This window comes from Haliotis rubra, unplaced genomic scaffold, assembly GCF_003918875.1.
Source record: "Haliotis rubra isolate DU_JTF1 unplaced genomic scaffold, ASM391887v1 Scf2251, whole genome shotgun sequence".
Taxonomy (NCBI): domain Eukaryota; kingdom Metazoa; phylum Mollusca; class Gastropoda; order Lepetellida; family Haliotidae; genus Haliotis; species Haliotis rubra.
Genome location: NW_025766283.1, coordinates 1,995 through 24,005, shown reverse-complemented (window position 1 = coordinate 24,005; position 22,011 = coordinate 1,995). Strand labels below are relative to the sequence as shown.

Here is a 22,011-nt window from a genome sequence, read left to right as displayed (position 1 = left end):
ATACATATAACAGAGTAGGTTGCATTCCGCGTGTTTAAATATTGTCTCTGTCGTTGTACATTCAGGTATTTTGATCTGCATTAAAGCCACAGTTGGTTGCAATCTGCTTGATTAAGAAACAGTAGGTTTGTATCTGCGCATTTAGTAACCACATCATATAATTCACCTCGTTCACACCCCTTCCCCTCATACACCCCCACCCCCCGTCTCTGTGTGTGGTAGTTCACAATACAGACGGTTGCCCCTGTGTACACACTATGCATGTCGCAGCAAGTAGGCTGTCACTAGCTTTCGACCTGTCACTAGCTTGGTGTGAGCACATTGAATCAGGTATTGGTGACATTGCATAATACCTCTAGAACAAAGGTCATTTAATAGGCCGGTTAAGAGTCATGGTGACCGCCCGGGAAACCCACATTTGAAAAATAACGAAGCCACATTTCAAGTACAAACCCCGTGCCGCAAATCGCCGCGAAAGCCACAATGAGTAAGGGAATCATTACCGTTTATTTTTCAAATATACGTCACCCATTGATCACAATGGATTAAAACTATTTCAGTGACTTGTCCTTTGTCTGTTTAGTTAACATATGATGGGCGGCTTCATACTCGTTGAGCTTTTTGGCTTAAATATGGTAACATTAATCTTTTTATGTTTATTTCGTTTAATTAATATTGCTTTCTCTGGTTATATTGTAGATTGTATTAGCAGCTACTAGTTGAGGGAGGTGTAAATGTTTTGTATTATTTTGAATGTATGTGATAATCACCTTAAGTTATGGATGTTCCATATACTGAACACATTTTATAGGCCGTTTATGAGCCTTTAGACTGCCTTCACATTGATGTAGATTACGTATCTGCATACACAGTCAGTATTATATGAATAAAGATTTTTTCGTTCACAGATGTCCCATATACTGATAACAGCATGGGGCGGGTTATTTTAGAGGCCGTTTAGGAGTCATTAGACAAAGCGTGTGTAACAAAGTTCTGCTGTCTTTACTTTGACGCAGTGATCACTTACTTGACAACGACATTAGAATCTATACACCTGGAGTAAAGTTAAGCACCCCCTGATAATTTTTCAGTGATGAAAGTAAGAACCACATGAAATAATCTACGCAATGAGATGAGCTAAACGATTGTGATCTGTACGAACGACCCACAAACAACAAGGAACAGCCACTTTAGTGAGTTGATATGATATTTAATTCATGATATTGTTGTGCAAACACGGGTGCTATTTTCACCTGAAAACAATACTCCTTTACGTATGGAGCTGCAGAGTTCATGCCATTATAGAATTCTGCACATGCTTCATAAAAATATTGCTTAAGGTCTGTGGATGACATCTGTATGTCAAAATATTCAATAGCGGGGAAACCCTCCATGAGCTTGAATGACAGCCTCAACCCTGCGTCGCATGCTTCCAGTCAGACGCCGGATCAGCTCCCGGGGCAACTGCTGCCACTTCCTATGCAAGGCTGCTTCCAATTCACGTAGATTCGCTACAGTAGGCTCTAATGCCTGTATACAACCAAGATTGTCCCAAATGTGCTCCAACGGATTCAGATCTGGACTCATTGCAGGCCAAGGCAAAGTTGAGCAGTTGCCCTTGAACGATGGGGTCTGTCATTGTCATCCATGAACTGAGGTCTTGTGGCCAGTGGGTGGTTATCAAAATGGGGGACAACAACTGGTTCCAGGACATTTCGGATGTACAGTTCACCTGTAAGGTTGCCTCGTATGGTAACCAGGTCCAACTTTCAATCATGGGAGCAGAAAACGACTTTCATCTGACCAGTGAATTTTTCGCCATGTCCTCAGATTCTACGCACGTCGAGCCAGACACCATGCCAAACGGAGCCTCTGATGGTCATCTGCCAGTAGAGGGCGTTTGATTACTCTTCTGAACCTCAGGCCTACAGCTCTTAAGCGATTTCTGACGGTTCTGTCGGAAAGACGGCGATTAGGTAGCCATTGTCGTTTCAGGTAGGAGTGTAAGCGGGGTAAGGAATACAGAGAGTTTTGATCTTCTATAGAGACTTTATTGTTCATTGTGGATGGATGAATCCATGTAACGAAAAACCTACAACAAAAGACAAGGCAGTTTGTCAGGACATGCCGAGATACATACTCTTATCAACAAATCATACTATAATTCAAATACAATAGACATGATAATTACTACTTATTGATGTTGACCAGCAAAAGTATTACATATGATCAATCAATAATATAACATCACTCTTGACTTTTTGAACAATAGATGAAATGTACATGAACTGAGGTTGATTAATTAACATGGCTGAAAATATCAGTAACATTCAAACCCATCTCTACACATGAATCTTATTACAATACAAAATATCCTATGAGACGTGTTACGCTTACGGCTGAGAATTACAAAATGCAATTAATGTTAATAATTATGAAAATGAGGATGTACAGAACTGCCCCTTTAACTCACCCCCAGGAGAACACTCCTTTCAGCAACGGTCAGTGGTCACATGACCCAGGGCACGGACCAACTAGTCCTAATATCAAAACAATAATTATACTTAGTACGATAATAACCAAACGTTATTATGCAGTAAAATACAATATAATTCTAACAACTGTGCATAGAAATGGCATAGTTTATGAATATAATCGAGGAGAGGTAATCAGAAACATTTGTAAACAAAACACTGCACAACGAGGGAAGGGAGGTAACTCTTTGTGATCATCACGAACAAAGAAAAACTTGCTTGTTTCGACCCATAATGGTCATACAAAACTATTCTACAAATAACAACAATTTCAGTGAATAATTTACAATTCACTCGCATTAAAATATGTTGAAACAAAGACTAGGATTAATAATACTAAAAGCACGTGGACTACACACAAGTTGTTGTGAATCTTGTGAGGATGACCCTCTCGCTTGTGCTTGAATGTTATGAATGAAATATTACAAAACACGGCCTTTCTAACACCTCTAACCTATTGCGAACATAAAAGCAAAACACTATGAGCCAAGAGCATGTACTCACATTGAAACTGTTGTGGCTAGCAGAAGAAACGATTGACTTGTCTGCTTGAAAACTGCGCTACATATGAGAGGTGATGGCGCGAAATGGAACAATAGCGAACTGCACTATGGGAAAAGATTTTATATCTTTTTACATCAAACACCTAAAAGTTGGATAAACGTTAATGGAACATATTATTTTTAATGATAAATAGATTAGAAAGATTTATAATTACGAAAATGGTGTATTTGTTGGTGATATGAAATTCCTGTTTCCGACTACTTCCGGAAACTGCCGAAGATAGCGACGTGAAAACAAGGGCAAAACAAATGTATATAGAAACTCCTTTACACTCCCCTGCTAAATAGTTGACCCCTGACAACTATAGACAGTAACCACTGGCTGTGCCTTATAAAATAGTGTAACCACACAGTGAAAGAAAAGGTATTTCACAGGGACAGTGCATGATTGTACTTTTTGCACACCTTGACACATGACTTATATAACAAAAATAATAATTCTAACTAATGACTAGACTAACATTGTAACACATCATGGCACCTGAGAAAATACTGATATGGCACTGTTCAGAAAATACTGATATGGCATTGTCCATTTGATAAGAGTTCACTTTGTCGTTGAGTTTGCCAATAGCTGCAACAACAACAGTTGAGATTGGCTGATGTTGGCCAACACTGTAGGATCGATCTGTGGGGATGATGTTACTTCTTGCTGCAGGGCTGACCGCGGCAAGTTATGTGGATTGGGATGTTGTCCAGCAGTCGATCTGGTGCTGTGTCGTCGTTTGGGAGCTCCACTTGAGTCAAGCTCCCCTGCTTCAAGTGAAGCACTATTATTGTCCTCAACTGTATCAGGCATGTCAGCAACTCTGCTGTCACACACAACACCATTACGATTGTCATTCACAACACTGTCACTAGGAACCTCATTATCATTCACAACACTGTCACTAGTAACCTGATTATCACAATGGTTGCTGGCGGTAGCAATATCAACACAATCACCAACAACACGGTTGATTGTAGTAGAATTAGCTTCGGTTTCACAAACAGGAATCTCAGGGGTGTCTGACTGGCACATTTCATCATTGTCACAACCAAGCATGTCAGGCTCCCCTGCTGTGCATGAAGCACTTCCCACAAGATTCCCATTGCTCACTAAATTGGGTGTTGGTCGCACTATGGTGAAGGTACATGATTCTGGCAAGAGGTTATCTTCGACGTCTTCTGGGACAACCTCTGGGATCGTCCGATGAATCTGGTGATTGCGGTTTACTTCGATGAGGGTGGCTGGTTGCTGGTCTTCTACAAGGGTTCTGGAGTCCAGTAACTGTTTCCTATGGACCGACTTTTCACCCTCACCACTCAATGGTTGAATGACATAGACGTTATTTTCTTTCCTTCCTATGACCTTGTAGGGCTCTGGACGCCATATGTCCTGAATCTTATGACGCCCCAGAGGATGGTTCCGTAGGAAAACTCTTGCACCAACTATCAGCTGCCTGTCGTTCGTGTCCTGGTTGAGAGTGGAGCTCCGTTTGAGAGCAGCCTCCTCTGTCCTCTGACTGGCTTGATTGAAAGCTACCTGTAGCCTTTGGTGGTGCTCTGTAATCCAGTCATTGTCATCACTTTCCTCAACCTCACTGCCAATAACAAGATCCACAGGCATTTTAGGATCTCTGCCGAAGAACAGGTAGTATGGTGAATACTTGGTTGTAGCATGTGGTGTGCAGTTATATGCATACATTAGTTCAGGAAGAAGGGTAGGCCATTTCTTTTCTGAGCAGGGGCAGTGTCCTGAGCATGTTGTGAAGAGTTCTGTTGAAACGCTCACATTGGCCATTACCTTCAGGGTGGTATGGTGTGGTCCTGGTTTTCTTCACTCCATAGACACTGCATAACTCCTGTATGACCTTTGACTCGAAATTTCTCCCTTGATCGCTGTGTAAACGCTGCGGAACACCCAGACGGACAAACCACTCTTTGACAAGTATCCTTGCTACGGTCTTGGATGTCTGATCCCTTGTTGGAAAGGCTTGTGTATATTTTGTGTAGACATCCGTCAGCACTAGTACATTCTCCAGTCCATGGCTTCCTTTTTCCAACACAGTGAAATCCATCGCCAATATTTCGAGAGGTCGTTTGGCTATGATATAACCAAAGGAGGGTTTAACTGAAGGTCCATGTTTACCGAGCAGGCAACGTTCACAACGCTTGCAGTACTCTTCGATGTCCTTGGCCATGTATGGCCAGAAGCACCTCAATTTCAGAATTGAATAGGTTCTCTCTGCACTCTGGTGTCCACATTCATCGTGACTTGATGTTAATATTCTGGGGAGTAGTTTTTCCGGGAATTACCATCTGAGAAATTGTCTTTCCATCTTCAGTCACTTTTCTGCAGAGAACACCGTTGTACAGGGTCATGTTTTTCCAGCTCTTGACCAGTTTCCGGGTCTTCGTATCTTCTCTGAGCAGAGTTCGCTGAGATGGATAACGATCAAGTTTAAAATAGTGTAGAAACTTTCCGATGCTGGGATCGTCTGCCTGGAGCTTTGCCATTTCATCGTGTGACACTGATGGGATTCGTGTGCTGGGGGATGATCCTTCACGCATTGGAGTTGCGGATGGTTTCCATGCGAACAACATTGAGGTCTTGCTGAATCTGTAGTTTCAGATCGACAGGCAGACGACTTGACACTGCAGGTAGTTGCTCTACATGGTTGGCATATACAGACTCTAGGCGGGCTCTGTCTGCTGTATGTTCTACTTTTCTGCTCAGAGAATCAGCATTTCTGTTCTTCTTGCCTGATCGGTGCCTGATGGTGAGGTTGAACTGCGCTAACTCTCCGATCCATCTGGTTTCTGTGGCTCCCAATTTGGCTGTGGTCTGGATGTAGCTCAGGGGATCATTGTCCGTATACACCATGCAATCTGCTCCCAGAAGAAAATCCCTGAATTTTTCTGTGACGGCCCACTTCAATGCTACTAACTCCAACTTCATGCTTGAGTAGTTCTCCATGTTCCTTTCACCGGGTCGGAGTGATCGGCTGGCAAAACTTAAAACAACTCTCCCTGTTTCTTGGTCCTGTGATAACACAGCTCCCAGGCCATAGTGGCTGGCGTCAACCTCCAATATGTATGGCCTTGTGAAGTCGGGATGTCCCAAGACAGGTGCCGTGGTAAGTCTATGCTTCAGTTCCTCAAAGGCCTTTTCACATGAACTGTCCCAAGCCTTCATACCACGTCCAGTTTCAGTCTTTCGTTTGCCTTTCTTCCCTTTTGTCCTTCCTTGTAAGAGAGAGTGAAGTGGTGCTGCCACGCTTGCAAATGATGGTACAAACTTCCGGTAATATCCCGCCAGACCAAGAAAACCTCTAAGCTCTGTTTCCGTTTTAGGAATTGGCCATCTGGTTACTGCTTCAATCTTCTCAGGGTCGGGAGAGATACCTGTTTGAGAAACTAGATGTCCCAGATACCTAAGTTTCTCCTTGAACAGTTGGCACTTTTCCGGTTTAACCTTCAAGTTGAATTTTGACACCCTTGTCAAAACCATGTCCAATCTTTCTAATGTCTGTTCGAATGTCGTGCCGAAAATAAGGATGTCGTCAAGGTAAATGAGAAGAGTTTGAAAGTTCTCGTCACCAAAGATTCTGTCCATCAGACGCATGAAGGTGCCTGGTGCCCCAGTCAATCCGAATGGCATGCGGAGATATTCATATAGTCCACCTGTTCCGACTCTGAATGCCGTCTTTTCAATATCTTCCTTGGCGACTGCAATCTGGTTAAAGCCGTGAGCAAGGTCCAAGCTACAAAAGTATTTCGCACCCTTTAGGACTGTCAAAGCTTCGTCTATCCTTGGCAAAGGATATGCGTCCTTACGTGTCTTCAAGTTCAGCGAGCGATAGTCACAACATACTCTCAGCTTTGTTCCTTTCCTAACAAGCACCACAGGAGCGGCATAGGGACTGGATGACTCCCGGATGATACCTTTCTCCAACGACTTGCGTAGATAATCGCGGACCTCTTGCCATTGGCTTGGTGGTATACGCCGGTGGGGAATCCTGACAGGTATATCGTCCATAGTTGGAATCTTGTGTTCAATGGCATCACAGAATCCTATGTCGTCCTCGTCTTTGCTGAATACATCAGAGTGTTTGTTGATTAATTCCTGCAGTTTTTGTTGGCAGGAAGAAGGAAGACTCTCACTAACATCCATACGCTGTAGGAGGCTGTCAACAAGCTGTGACTTCAAGCTGTTTCCACCTGTATCTGTGACTTGTACTTCATTGCAGCTGACCTCCACAACATCGTAAGTTGGTTCAACTTCGGCCAGGTTTAAAACTCCAACCTGTGTCCTTGGATTGAGATATATAGCCTTGTCGCTGAAATTGGCAACTTGGCACGGTACTCTCCCTGTAGAGTCCACATTGACCACAGTTGGACCCAATTTAAGTCCAACTGGCAACGGAGCAGAGATTTCCTCAATGATGGCGGTGTAGGACACCTTGCTCGGCTGAACAGTTCCCTCAAAGACCATGAGTGATCGAGCTGGGACAAGGATGGGCTTTTACCAGAAACTCTTATCCTGAGATTTTGTTTTGTTGAGGCAGGAATTTGATTGTAGTATGCCAAAACTTGGTGAACGTCCTTGGGTACTTGGAGATTGTCTTGCGTTACCTTAAGTCTTATATCTCGAAGGGCATTGGATCCAAGTACTCCAGGAACTTTCTGTTTCCGTGTTCTTGTGTCCTCGTCAGTTGGATCTTTGACGACCATGAACCAGATTATACCCATGTTATGTCCAAAAGCTTTAATCTCCAGAGCGAGGTATCCCAGGTAGGGTATGTCCTGTCCATTCGCGGCAGTAATGCGAATCAACCTTCCCATGTCCAATAACTCCTCTGCTGACAGGTGCTCCTTGTAGAAGGACTCGGTGATTGTCGACACCTGAGCTCCAGTATCAATCAGACATGTAAGGCTCATTCCATTCGCAGTAATGCTGGTCTCTGGGCATTTCCCTACCACTCTATACAAGAAGGGACCATTTGTTAAACTTTCCTCGGCTCCCACAGTGAGGTCCTTCACGGTGGGAATCACTGGTTTAAAGCTTGTTTGGGGGGGGGTTTCTCCGGTTCTGGGGACACCTTCTTTGGATGTGGCCTTCTTCTCCGCAGCTCCAACAGGTCCTTGGTCCTCGAGGCCTGCTGCTATTGAGCAAGCTGGCGATCTGTTCTTGTTGACGTTCAATGATGGCCTCTTGTCGTTTGAGTATATCTGCCATTTGGGCTTGATGTTCCTGAGCGTATACTATTGATCTTTCTTTGGAATTGCCCCCTAGCCATTCAATGACACGGTCGCGGAGATCCAGGAAGGATAGCTCTGGATGCTCACGAGTCAGCCTTCTGATTTCCGCCTCTGGACTTCATGGTAGGCTGACTCGGCAAGCTGTCCCTTCAGTGCCATCTCCTTCATACCATGGAAAGTGCTATCAATTTCCACGATCTTGTCGTACAGTTCGATTAGGTCAAGCGAAGTTGTTACGAGGTCGCTACCAGCTGTCTGGCGGTAAGAATAGAAGCGGTGTTGGGCTGCTGGCAAGTCATTTCCCTCTCCGAACACCTTCCTCAGGGTCTTGATGATCTGACACGGAGACTTCCTGACATCAGGTCCTCTTGCAAGGATTTCCTGGCGAGCCCGTCCACCCAAGTTGTCACATAGAAGAACCGCATAGTCCTCCTCAGACAACTTCCTTGTCTCAGCGGAGACTTTCAGGTCCGAAATCCACTCTTCAAGCGTGGTGTCACCAGCTCGTAGAGGCTTGTCTTTGAAGCGTGGTAGTTGTCGACCAGTTGAGAGGACGAGTGGCTTGCTGGCACTAGCAGACAACGATAGCTCCTGGTCCCGAACTTTAATGCGAAGTGCTTCGAGTTCCATGGCAAGCAATTCCATTTTCTTTAAGTTTGGATCTGCCACAACAACTGCTGGTTCCTCATCTGCCATCTTGTTCTAGCCTCCCTGGGGGTTTTCCACAATAACTGCTCTGTATCCCACTTCTGACACCAAATGTAAGCGGGGTAAGGAATACAGAGAGTTTTGATCTTCTATAGAGAGACTTTATTGTTCATTGTGGATGGATGAATCCATGTAACGAAAAACCTACAACAAAAGACAAGGCAGTTTGTCAGGACATGCCGAGATACATACTCTTATCAACAAATCATACTATAATTCAAATACAATAGACATGATAATTACTACTTATTGATGTTGACCAGCAAAAGTATTACATATGATCAATCAATAATATAACATCACTCTTGACTTTTGAACAATAGATGAAATGTACATGAACTGAGGTTGATTAATTAACATGGCTGAAAATATCAGTAACATTCAAACCCATCTCTACACATGAATCTTATTACAATACAAAATATCCTATGAGACGTGTTACGCTTACGGCTGAGAATTACAAAATGCAATTAATGTTAATAATTATGAAAATGAGGATGTACAGAACTGCCCCTTTAACTCACCCCCAGGAGAACACTCCTTTCAGCAACGGTCAGTGGTCACATGACCCAGGGCACGGACCAACTAGTCCTAATATCAAAACAATAATTATACTTAGTACAATAATAACCAAACGTTATTATGCAGTAAAATACAATATAATTCTAACAACTGTGCATAGAAATGGCATAGTTTATGAATATAATCGAGGAGAGGTAATCAGAAACATTTGTAAACAAAACACTGCACAACGAGGGAAGGGAGGTAACTCTTTGTGATCATCACGAACAAAGAAAAACTTGCTTGTTTCGACCCATAATGGTCATACAAAACTATTCTACAAATAACAACAATTTCAGTGAATAATTTACAATTCACTCGCATTAAAATATGTTGAAACAAAGACTAGGATTAATAATACTAAAAGCACGTGGACTACACACAAGTTGTTGTGAATCTTGTGAGGATGACCCTCTCGCTTGTGCTTGAATGTTATGAATGAAATATTACAAAACACGGCCTTTCTAACACCTCTAACCTATTGTGAACATAAAAGCAAAACACTATGAGCCAAGAGCATGTACTCACATTGAAACTGTTGTGACTAGCAGAAGAAACGATTGACTTGTCTGCTTGAAAACTGCGCTACATCTGAGAGGTGATGGCGCGAAATGGAACAATAGCGAACTGCACTATGGGAAAAGATTTTATATCTTTTTACATCAAACACCTAAAAGTTGGATAAACGTTAATGGAACATATTATTTTTAATGATAAATAGATTAGAAAGACTTATAATTACGAAAATGGTGTATTTGTTGGTGATATGAAATTCCTGTTTCCGACTACTTCCGGAAACTGCCGAAGATAACGACGTGAAAACAAGGGCAAAACAAATGTATATAGAAACTCCTTTACATACGAGTATCATCCAAACAAAGTTGTATAATTGCGGATCGTCTAAGCTTAAGCAATTAGGTAAGTCGGTGTTATGTGTAATATTGCTTGTTTGCTCCTGGGTTCATTTAGTTCGTTTTCATAACAGCACCGTATCCTTCTGGGTAGCCAAGGGGTAGAAATATTTATACATTATTATACAGATGTCATGCCTAATACAAGCTTATACATGTTGACAGTTCACAACACAACAGTCTTCAAACATGAGTAGATACATTCAAGTATTACTGCACAAAGATCATAAGTTTTACACATTGAAGAGTCATAACACATCATACATGTTGTGTAATGGGCGCCCGTTTACTCCACATTCGTCTGGCTGGTTTTTCATTTTGGCAACCTATCTTTCAAAGAAGTGATGGAGGATTTTTGGGTCAATATTAAATTTTTAATACAGCTTATGCATTAAATATGTATATCTTTTCCCATCCGTGGATTGACACATATTGTAATTCGCAATCTCAAAATTCTACTTTAAGCTGTTGAAGAGTCATGACACATCGGTCCATGTTGCGAGTAGTGGTAGCCATTTACTCATACATTCATTTAGTTGGTTTTTTATTCTAGCAACATATCTCTCAACTTGAAAAATATCTTTCAAGGTAGCACTAAAAGATTTGAAAGATAGAGATTCATTTCTAATACAACTTATGTATATATATCTTTTTCCAGCCAAAAGAATGTGGTTCACCAGTTTGAAGTTTGCGGTCCCTTGGGTACCAAAGAGGATGGATTTAAGATTAAGCTGAATCTCATAACACAAATGTTGTCTCAAAAATTGTTCCAGATTGTACCAGAAATGACTAACCTGTGGACATTCAAAATATACGTGCACAATCGATTCGTTTTCATTGTTACATCTTTGACAAATACTATTGTCGATCAGCTTCATCTTAAATAATTCCTTTTTGGTGTATATAATGCGATGCAAAAATCTATATTGGAAATCTTGTAGCTTGATATCTCTACAACATTGTTTAGGAAGACTAAATATTTCCTTCCAGTTTAAGTCAGTTAAGAACATTTGTTGCCATTTACTACAAATAATAGGGAGATAATTATTTTGCATGAGTATATCATAGATCTTCCGAGATCCCTTTGCTGGTTTAATCCATTCCATTAGAAAGTTATTCATCCTAAGATCGTAAACACATATAGGTTTAGAATTGTCTATCACCTTTATCCATTCTTTAGGGAGATTACTAACAACTCGCTGATGGTCCAGATAAGTACCCTTGAGGCTGAATTTTTTTTCAAGTCTACAAAGGATAGGAGCCCATTCTCATCACATAGGTCTCTTATATAATGCACTCCTTTACCGAACCAGTTTTCTATAATAAAATTTGAGTCTGTACACTGGTGGTTAAACCATATAGGTTCAGCTAGAATAGCCTGAATATCTCTTGCATCTGTCAAATGAGACCTATAGTATTTACTCCAAATATATATCAAATCCTGCCAGTAGGGGTTATCAATTTTACAAAGTCTGTAAGACGATACATGGGCACCCAGTTGAAAAAGGAGTTTTAAAGGAAAGTAACTATTATAGAGGTTCTTGAACATGCTTTTTTTCAGGATACTGAGCTTTAGAGATGATATGAACACATTTATATCTACCATTCTCAATCCACCATTTTCATAGCTTCTTGTCAAGTTCGCCCGTTTAATTTTATCAGGCTTAGAGTTCCAAATAAACTTAAAAAAATTGAACTTTGTTCATCAACAAATTCTTTGGGTGGTTGCGGCAGAGCAGAAAATATGTGAACAAGAGTAGATAATGCTAAAGTTTTTATCACAGTTATTTTTCCAATTAATGTCAATTTACGTTTACGCCAATTTGCTAGTAATCTCGTAATGTTTTCTAGTCTTTTTCTGGTGTTGATAACCCATAGTTTTTCTAAATTTGCGTTTAGTTGAATACCAAGAACTTCAAAGTCACCATGAATCCAATCTAGATTAACATCTTCGCACACTTTAATATTCTTTCCAATCATTGACCCAAGCCATATTGCCTTAGTTTTATCTGAATTCATTCTTAATCCTGAATAATAGTAAAAACTTTCCAAAGTATTAAGTGCTGCTCTTAGGCTTTCTTCTGAGCCGTCCAAAAAAAGCTGTGTATCGTCAGCATACTGCCCTAATTTATACTCTATGTTTATTAAATAAATGCCTTTAATCGTATCATTATGTCTAATCATAGTGGCCAGTATTTCGGCTACAAAAAGAAATAAATATGGGGAGATTGGGTCCCCCTGTCTACAGCCTCTACCATTGTCAAAAAATGAAGAGAGATGGCCATTTTGTATGACACAAGAGGTTGCATTGCTTATCAAAATGTGTACCCACTTTATCATCTGAGGACCAAAGCCAAACCTTTCCAGAACTTTAAGTATAGCTATTTTTGACACGGAATCAAAGGCTTTTTCAAAGTCTATAGAAAGTAGCATACCTTTCTTATTTTTAGATTTTGTTTCCAGGATGATATCATACAATAATCGTATATTATCCGCTAAAGATCTCCCTGGAATAAATCCTGTTTGATTTTCATGTATCAAAAGATCCAAAACAGTCTTCATTCTCTTAGTGATATATGTGCTAATAATCTTGTACAAACAATTTAAAAGGATGATTGGTCGCCAGTTTTTAAGATAGGACCTATCCTTGTTTCCTTTAGGCAGACATGTTATAATTCCTCTGTTAATGTTCAGACTCAAACAGCCGTTACAAAGTGATTCACTGATATATCTGTGCACCCAAACCTTTAGTTCTTTCCAGAAAAACTTAAAAATTCTATTGGAAAGCCGTCTACCCCGGGGCTTTTGTTATTTTTCATTCCTTTTACTGCTTTTGAAATTTCATCCAATGTAATTTCTTTTTCCAAATTGTCTCTTTGTTGTTTATCTAAAGAAGGAACTGGAACTTTTGAGAGGAAAACCTGAATTTCCTTTTCTGAAGCTCTATCACTTTGGGAGTACAGATTTTTATAAAACTGTTTTTGTTCTTCTAGGATTTTTTTACCATCTAATATTATTTCTCCTTTATCATCTATTAATTGATTAATCAACTTGCTTGTGTAATTTCGGTTTTCCAAATGACAGAAGTATTTTGTCGGCTTTTCACCTTCCTCATACCATTTTATTCTGTTCCTTATTTGAATCCCTCTAGTTACTTCTCCCCTTAACTTTTCAATTTCTTCTTGAAGTTTGGTAAGTTCATTTAGTTTTTCTTCCCTTATATTTTGAAAGTTCCTCCTAATTTCGTTTTCAACTTCGCATATTCTATCTTCCAACTGTTCAATTTTACAGCACCGGTTTTTCTTCAGAAATGAAGACATAGATATGGATTCGCCTCTAACTTTCATAAGAAATGTTTCCAGAAACAAAGTGTCACTAATGGTTAATTTAAGGTTTTTGTCGCTAATATCTTGTATTTCTTGATATATGTTTCTATTGAGATATTCTTGTTTCATATCTTTCAAAATTGTATTGACTTTTTCAACATAATCTTTATTGTGTAATAAAGAGGTATTAAATTTCCAATAACCCTTACCTTTTTCTTTAGACAAAGTATTTGATATTGATATTATAACTGCTGAATGGTCTGATTTATATCCTGGGACAATATTGCATTCTATTGTAAGATTTGCCAAGTCTTGAGATAGTAAAAAGAAATCCAACCTAGCCTGCTGTCTAGGATTTTTTTTCCACCATGTAAAACATTTAGAGCCTTGGTTATATTGTCTCCAAATATCCAACAAATCGTAATTTTCTATCATTTCTAGGACCACTTGCCTGGCTTTAGGGTTGTTAACATGCCGATAGTTTTCTAAATCTATTGATGGTTCAAGTACGAAGTTCCAGTCTCCACACAAGACCAAAGAATCATTTTCTAGGCTGTCGATATTTCTAAAAATATTCTCATAGAAAGTTGGGTCATCATTGTTTGGGCCGTAAATATTTGAAAGGGTAAGTTTTATACCATCAATTGAGATATCTGCAATAATAAAGTTGCCATTAGGATCTTTTATTGTTCTATGTATTTTGACTTCAATATTGTTATTAAAAAGAATGGCAACCCCTCTTGCATTAGATCTATAAGGGGCAATAATGCACTCTAATCCCCATTCGTTTCTCATTAGTAGTTCATCTTTTTCAGCAACGTGAATATCTTGTAGACAAATAATTGAGCAACATTTTTTTCTCCATATGTTCATTATTTCTCTACGCTTGTTTTTCTCCCCGAGGCCCCTGCAGTTTACCGACACTATTTTAATTTTATTATCCATGGTCATGTTTGACAAAGTCAAAGGTATTCATAGGTATTAATACGTCTATGGCAACATGGTTATTTTTGGAAGTGATTAACGCGTAGCATGAAGTACCTACAAATGTGGAATTTGTAGTTAATAAACAGAAGTAAAAAGACAGAAAACAAAATGTATAAAAACAAAGAAAAAGCCTGGAGGCGATGTTGGTCAACTGGATTCACCCTGCCCACATAAGTTAAGAAAGCATTATGCAGTTGTATGTGAAAATGGATGATATTCGTTGAAGTTACTTGTACAACAAAAACTTTACTTTGCATGGTGCAAAATAACAGAGATAAACATTTACATTCTAAAAGCAAACCTTCGCTGAGTTCGTATAATGTGAAAAAGCAAAGAAACACCATTCAAAGTTCTGAAAACATACATTACAGGAATGACTGTACCTTTAGAACATAAGAGATTAAGGAACAATGTTATCAACACAAAGTTATCCTGCCCAAACAAAACTACACTTGAAGTGAATTATAATTGCGTTATGGAATGGAAGATCAAGTTTTCCACTGGACATGGTGCGAAGCCACAAAAAGAAAATATCTTTCGGCATTCTCATAGCAGATGTTGACTAAAACCATTAAAGTTTATCAGTAAATAAAACTTAGGACCATTGTTCAACCTGGAGTTATCCTGCCCATGTAGCTTAAAAGATGATTTCTAATTTGTATGATACAACAAAACAGATACCTTTCTACGATTTGCCGAATAATATTCGCAGAAAACATTGTTACTAATACAACACAACTTGAGATCACTGACAACCTGATCATCAGTAAAAGGCTACATTGCCAACAGAAATTACAAATTACATGTATTGAAATTAAATTATGGAATTGTGTATCAATTAAAATCTTTGTCGTAAGAAATCTTTTATATAAGTTTAATTCTTAATATATCCTTAACAAAAACGGGTATCACCTGATATACAGGAATCACTGTACCTTAAGAACGTAAGAGATTAGGGAACAATGTTATCAGCACACAGTTATCCTGCCCATACAAACTACACTTGAAGTGAATTATAATTGCGTTATGGAATGGAAGATCAAGTTTTCCACTGGATATAGTGCAGAGCCACAAAAAGAAAGTATCTTTCGGCCTTCTCAAATGTTCACTAAGACCATAAGAGTTTATCAGTAAATAAAACTTGAGGCCATTGTTCAACCTGGAGTTATCCTGCCCATGTAACTTAAAAGGGTGATTTCTAATTTGTATGGTACAAAAAAAATACAAAAGAAATACCTTTCTACGATTTGCCGAATAATATTCGCAGAAAACATTGTTACTTGTACAACACAACTTGAGATCACTGACAGCCTGATCATCAGTAAAGGGCTACATTGCCAACAGAAATTATAAATTACATATATTGAAATTAAATTATGGAATTGTGTATCAACTAAAATCTTTGTCGTGAGAAGTCTTTTATATAAGTTTGATTCTTAATATATCCTTTACAGAAGCGGGTATCACCTAATATAGTGCAAAAATAGCAAACGGAAACATTCCCTCATTCTAACAGCAAACATTCACTGTACAAGTACTTTGTAAATGAAACAGGACTTAGAAAAAGTAGCATCATGTTCCTCGGCGTGGAGCTACTGTGCCCACATAGAATACAGATGACATAAACATCATAAATTAAACATATCTTATGAAATTGTGTATCGGACAAAGTTTGGTTCATAATTTTTCTATATAAAAAATGGACATGAACTGGTTTCTACTCTTTATGATACGAGATGGCAAGAGTATGTCTTTCTGAGCTCTAACAACAAACATTACAGAGTACACTATCTTGGGACAGAAGAAATTGAGAGCAGAGTTCATAGAACAAAGTTACGCTGCCCATGCAAAATTGGGGTTGACATGATTAACATGGATCATAGTAACGTTATAGAATGGAGGCTCAAATTATTTGTGGTAAGTTTGGTTCATGAATGAGAACAGGTGTCATTAGAATTTCGTTTTGTATGGTGCGAAACGGCCAGAGGCCACAACACTCAAAGCGGGTTACGCTCTGCGGAGTGAGAGACCAGTCTAAGTGTAGTCGAAGACTTACACATATACGTCTTTGATAGTTTTTCAGTGAAAAAAAAAATATATTATTCCGCTGCACACCGTTATCCCTATAAATTAGGGTTAACGAATTAAAAATGCATTATAACTGACTTTGATGTATGTTTGGTTTATAATAATTCCCTGGTGAGAATACGTGTGATCTGGTTCCTTTTTCGTGTAGCACGAAAAGGAAAAAAAGTAGTTCAATGTTGGATCCACCGCCAACAGCAAACCCTCCCCAGATATGTAGAATTTTGTCAACCGGTATAGACCCGGTGCATGAAAAGGTATATAAAGTATTCTATGTATCAATACATCAGTGGAGAATTGCATTTTCAGCACTACATGACTTTTACTGAAAGTAGGTGGGAAAATAAACTTTTAGATCCACACAATGCATCGCTAATAGATACTTTCAGTGTATCATTATTTACCTTATGAAAAGGTCCATCTAATGAATATCCATGAAAAAGTAGACACACAAAAGATCCGATAGTTTGACTTATTCCTTCACATGAGAAAAAACACGTACACACTTTTTCCCCATTCTAGAAACACAAGAAGTAATCTAGCGTCCGTAGATGGAAATTAGAGAGAGCAATCCTATATTTTTTCAAATGGAGGTGGTTTGATCTGTGCCCTGAATCTCACACAAACACGCGCACATGGCACATTTTGAGGTCACAGTAAGGAAAAGTCTATAGATTATCGTCAAGTTTAATTGATTTCCACGGGTAATCAGAGTCTTTCCTGACTTGTAGTTGAATGTCTGTGCCCTTTTCTTGGATTCTAGTTTGGAGTTTCTTGTTTTTTTCTGAGTTCATAGGCCTTGGCTGCAAGTTTACCCCTAAATTTTTTCAACACCAGTGGAAAGTCCGTTCTGATGGATATTCTAGATTCTCGAAGGGTTATGGGTTTCTTGAAACCTGCGTGAAGGACAGCGTTTCTGTCGTCTAATTTGACGAACTTTGCAAGCACTGGCTTTGGTTGTTTCTCTGTATAAGGGTTTGTCGATATACGCGGAAGGCGATGGATTGCCACGAATTGCATGTCTTTTACCTTGTCGACACCCAACGATGTAAAAACATCCTTACATGCAATTACCATTAAAAGGTACACCGTATTAGGCCTTCACCTGTATAGATACGTAAAAAGTTTCGGCTTATGATATTATCTGTGTATAGTGGGGCAGGTGCCAATTCTATACACGTGCAGCGAAACATCTACGATAGCGGTACGGAAAATGCATAAAGGCAGTAAATGAACGGGTGTAAACATGAATGCTAACATTTGTTCAGGAGGAAAGCTGGTAGTTACAATCCTGACTAAAGTTCCATTCATAAATAAAGAGTTATGTCCAGAACATTCTTTGTCTGTCCGCATGCATAATCATTTCGTATCACTTCAGATAACTGATGCCATAAACATCACACCCTGGTTTGTCCTTTCAGGTACCCTTTGTTACTACCGCCTCCGTAGGTGTAGGTGAGGAGTTAGAGCGTCCTCAGTCTGGAGAGCTGGAAGGTGGCAGGTTCGGATCCTCGACCGCGCGCCTATACCAAAAGACGTTAAATGTGGTACTCTGTTGATTCATGCCCGGCGCTCTCGGCATTAATGGGTTCAACAACAAGGACTGGTCGCCTTTGGAGTCAGTGATAACGTGTCCGAAATTGAGGTATCTGGCGTTTCACTACGGCGTGATGTCTCAAAGTATGGCTGTATAATTTTCACTGCATAACCACCTTCAGTCTGGGCTAGTAATAAGTTGCCGCACATACACCTTTACACGCATGCACGTCGTCATATGAGCAGAAATATTCCCAAGCATGGCAAACGTTAAGCCCAATTTCACCTTCAATCACCCCATCACTTCTTGCTTTCTTACTGCGCGGATCTCTGGCTTTCCCAATCTCTCAACATCGTGCCAAAAGTGAATGCACATTATTTGTGTGCTCAGGTGTACACACAAATATTCATTAATTTCATCGCAACATTGATTATGGACAATGCTGTACAAAAAGCTGGAAATGGCTTACAACCGGCACACCGCTTACAAGTATTTCTTGACTTTGACGCTGCTTCCAGCAATGGTAGTTGGCTGCACATTTAACGTCTTCAATGTGAGATGCCGTATGGCTGCTAAGCCATAAATGCAGTCAGGAGGTGGTTCTAACGGTTGGTATCACTTATAAAAACACCTTCAGCTTTGGCGCAAATATGAAACGCACTTGCACCTTTTGAGGAAGAAAAATGAGTCAGGAGTGGAGTCAGCCTTTCAAATAAATTACTGTCATGCACCTGTCTCTATACATGTGCGGAGTATTGAGGTCTGGCTCCCCAGACCCTGGAGAATGTCACATGTGAAATGTACAAATAGCCCAAGCCCCAGAAATTAAGCATGACCTTCACACCGTCAGCATACGCATGTTGGCTTCCAACCGAACCAGACAGCTTCAAGGTCAAACTTCAAAATTGGTGGATGTTTGGGCACGTTTTATCAAGTCGGCTAAATAGGTGATTTGCGAAGCCTTGAACTTGTTTACACCCCCAAAATAATCAAGGTTATCGTTTCCTCGAACCTTCACAGCTCATACAAAGGAAGCGTGAGAAGAATGAGTTTGTTGAAAACATCCTGTATGAATAATCTTGAACTGGAGTTTCATCCTTAAATTAGGGTATCTTGGTGGTTTTCTTGGCGTACTTTATTTATGTAACACCTCATAAGGTGAGGAAGCGCCGCATCTGTACGGTCAGTAAAAATGCCTGACCTTTTGCTCTTGCTAACTCATTTGTTGACAACAGTCCGGATTACTGTGTAAAGGGCTGCTTAACCAGGTTTCTGCACACACTTTGTCCAATAGATGTTCTATACTACAACATGAGCATGAGGCAGGGGCTATTAGCTGTTTAGGAGTCGCATAGATAGTAATTGACAGTATAATAACTGCCTATCTACATACAGTGGTAGCCGGGTACCTGTCTCATAACAGATCCACAGTTTCTCTTTTACAGTTTTTGTTTTTTTATTTTGTTATTGGTTCCCAAGATTACAATATTGCAGGATGTACCAAGCCGTGTTCCGCTTGAAGCCCAAAGTAATATAGCTACATGATGTACAGGTGAGATATTTTCGTATTAAATATTTATATAAACATACATAGTTCACGTAAATAGATAATGTACAGATAATGCCAGGTACAAGTCAATACAGTTTGAGTCATCTGGGTAAGTACTATTGGGGAGGAAAAGGCTCCATTTATGATGGTGGAAATTATTTATTATTTTATTATATTTTGCTGATATATGTTTTTCTCTCGTTTACAGTTGATATCATTACTGTGCGTTGTTCATAAGTTCTTCAATGTGTGAACACGGTTCGTGTTTCTATTATAAGTATCATAATCAGATGTACCCAGTCGTGTCGAGTTTCGCCGCAATTCTTTGTGTAGAGTTGCGTCCATGAGCACACCAGAAACCAACAGATTGTTGCTGTTTGGAATCCAGGTTTGCCACAAGTTCGTTTCTCAGGTTTGTCCACAACCTAACTCTGTTTTTCACCAAAACGATATGACTTAGTGAGCTCGGTTCGACTCTCACAATTTCCTTCTCTACATTAATCCGGTCAGCCACCGCGGACATAAGGAACGTGCCGCCCAAATCAGCTTTTGTCAAGTTAATTTCCACTTCGTCCCCGTAGCGACAAAGTGCAGTTTAGTGGTTAAAGCGTCCGCTCGTCACGCCGAAGACCCGTGTTCAAATCCCTCACACGGCACAATGTGTGAAACCCATATCTGGTGTCCCTCCTGCCGTGATGTTGTTTGAATCTTAAGCGCGCTTTGGCGAAAACCATACTCACTACCTTCATCCCTGAACGCTTTACCCAGAAAGTGAAAAGTGCGTGTAGTTTTTATTAATACACGCCATACAGTCTTTACAAAAGACTTGCCGTCAACACCTGGTAGTTGGCGGCATTCCATACCTTTACGCCTCAAACGTATCTAAACTTTCTGATGTGTCGCTCTAGGACAGGGGTGTGTGACTTCAGGATTGAAATAACGATATATATATTCAAAATCTACCAAAACATATCCACATAAACTGGTCTTAATGTTACTTGAGTGACATCTAGTTGTAATTCTTCAAGTGGGATTAACTTTTCTGGAAGTAGCCTTGTATTTGATTGTATTTACATGACATGAAGCAAATCTTTTACAAGTTTTTTCAAGAATTCAATGTTTTCATATAGAACCAACACTGTAATACAGAATTGAAAAAATACATGGAAATTTTAGGGTACCTACACAAAACTTCTTGCTGTGGGAGGTTTCTACTTTGAAAGAGTTCTTGAATTATATACGATTTCTTTGTGTTCATGGTGTTTTGGTGAAATGACATTGTCCTTGCAAAGAAGAGGGCTAAAGTAGGGTAAGTGGTTAAAGCGTTCGCCTGTCACGCCGAAGTACCGTCTGATTCCCACAGAGCGGTACAATGTGTGAAGTCCATTTCTGGTGTGTCCCCGCCATTGATGTGCTGGAATATTGCTAAAAGCGGCGTAAAGTCCATACTCACTCACTCAATCCTTGCATAAAGCGGCACTCATAGCATAGTTGCGCTGGTCAGAAACCAAAGTCATCTAAAAGCGTAATTTCAACACCTCTCCCATATACGGTGACAATAGCGGATATTTCTTTTATTACTTTAGTAGTATTTTATTGTTTGAATTATCAGGCACCTGTCTGACGTGAATATAGGTACTGTCAAGTCTATTTGGACTTGTTTCAATATGATTTAGTATGCGAAGGAAGTCACAGAAGACTCTCTTCAGCAACAAATGCTTTGCTTGTAAGAGGCTTGTAACCTGCATTGTTGTTCCCTCTAACCGTGATCAGTCTCATGATGTCAATCTGGATTATCTTATTTAAGACCATTATTATATTGCTGAAATGTACCGAGCACCTCATGAACTTCAAACGTACAAAAACAACAGCGTCTAATGTGTCCTTGAAGCAAGTCCTATTTCATAAGAAGCTTACAATCTCATTAAGAGACCGCTACTGGCCGTCGTAAAGGCAACTAACGGGATAGGGTGGTCAGGCTCTTTAAGCAGGTGAGGTCGGCGTAA

The 22,011-nt window shown here is 39.8% G+C and overlaps 2 long non-coding RNA genes across 2 annotated transcripts; both read right to left on the bottom strand.

The window, feature by feature from the left end:
• Positions 1–2,043: 2,043 nt before the first annotated feature.
• LOC124277678 lies at positions 2,044–3,554 on the bottom strand. Its single transcript, XR_006898890.1, has 3 exons — positions 3,039–3,554; positions 2,474–2,540; positions 2,044–2,092 (listed from the first exon to the last, which is right to left on the bottom strand). It is a non-coding gene; the product is annotated as an uncharacterized LOC124277678 (long non-coding RNA).
• A 5,580-nt stretch (positions 3,555–9,134) lies between these two features.
• LOC124277677 lies at positions 9,135–10,463 on the bottom strand. The gene is made up of 3 exons (XR_006898889.1): positions 10,139–10,463; positions 9,574–9,640; positions 9,135–9,193 (listed from the first exon to the last, which is right to left on the bottom strand). It is a non-coding gene; the product is annotated as an uncharacterized LOC124277677 (long non-coding RNA).
• Positions 10,464–22,011: the final 11,548 nt, after the last annotated feature.